The following is a 1,535-nucleotide window of genomic DNA, read 5'->3' as shown; positions in this document are numbered from 1 at the left end:
ATATATATATATATAAATGTTAATATATTTTATATTTATGGACATGTTTATATTTATGCAAAATTGGAAATAATAAAGAATTTAAAAATGCACTCGGTGTCTTTGAAGTAATTTATTTATATTTCCTAAACCTGGCGAAATAGCACCAGGTCACTACATCTCTTAAATTTCATTTCTTCACATGCACACACGCTCCGCCCACATGCAAACACAAACACACGCGTGAGCACGCACCCACACACGCACATATATTTATGAATCTATGTACATTGAAACAGAAAATAGCAGGGATAGCTTTGTTTTATGATACGTAACTCGCTCCAACAGATATGTTGTTGTCAAGATGTTTTTTTTTCTTTACCAGATTTGAAGGATTTTTATCTATTGAATCCCAAAATGGAATCCAATTTTTTATTTAGCATCCCGTCTAGATTCCAAGACTCTCAAATACCCCAATCTCTTGTGGGTGACCTGCGCGGAGTTTAAGACTCAATTTTTCTCATGGGCAACAAAGTAGATGCACCAAGTATCTACGATTTTTTATGTAAGTGGGAGTAGATGCAAGGAAAACAGCAAAGAATGGCCAGAGTAAACATTAGTTCTAGGGTCTTTAAATGTAGTTGAAGATCCTTTACTTCAAACGGGGTAAAATCGTCCCACCCCTAATTCATATCAAACTTGGTGTTATGAAGTAATTTGTTAAAGCTCTGGATAAAGATGGACCATGCTTTCACTATATCTGCAGCATATTTCCCAGTCTGAGCAGTGAAAAGATAGCTGGAGTATTTGATGGGCCTTGAATCAGAAAATTGTTAAAAGATGAGAACTTTGTCAATCTAATGAATTGCATTGAAGCAGCAGCATAGAATTAAATTGTAATAGTTGTAAATGAATTTCTGGGCAACAAGAAAGCAGCCAACTATGTCGAAATAGTCGATAAGATGCTAGCGAATTTTCAAAAGTTGGTAGCAAATATAAGCATAAAGCTGCGCAGTTATCGTGATAAATTCTTTGAAAATCTTCGTAACACAAGTGACGAACCGGGAGAGCATTTCCATCAGGAGATATAATCAATGGAACAAAGGTATGATGGCAGATGGGACTTGCATATGATGGCTGGATATTACTGGAACTTGGCTCATGATCTTCCTGAGATTCAGCACTGAAGAATATCATCCGAGCACAAATTCATGGGAAATTAGGCATCAACAATGAGACAATTTCTCTGGTGAAATTTTAAGATTTTAAATAAATTGTCAGCAGAATTTTAAGAAAACATTTTAGTTTTGAAGAAAAACCAATCTCTACGTTTGTTTGTATGTTGTGTCTTGTTTTTCTCACACACAGTTTATTGACAAAAAATCATAGACAAACAAAATATCGAAATTCTTTGAATCCAGTATCATAAAATTTTGTTGTGATGGTAATAAATGGATATCATTTTCTGTGTCAAAAGACTCTTAGTTTAGGTCCAAATATTTTGATAGCAGAGAAAACAAAATTTATATACATACATACATACATACATAAGATCG

The sequence above is a fragment of the Octopus bimaculoides genome, chromosome 25, assembly GCF_001194135.2.
Source record: "Octopus bimaculoides isolate UCB-OBI-ISO-001 chromosome 25, ASM119413v2, whole genome shotgun sequence".
In the NCBI taxonomy this organism is placed as follows: domain Eukaryota; kingdom Metazoa; phylum Mollusca; class Cephalopoda; order Octopoda; family Octopodidae; genus Octopus; species Octopus bimaculoides.
The sequence above is the reverse complement of the archived record's forward strand: the minus strand, read 5'-3'. Positions refer to the sequence as shown.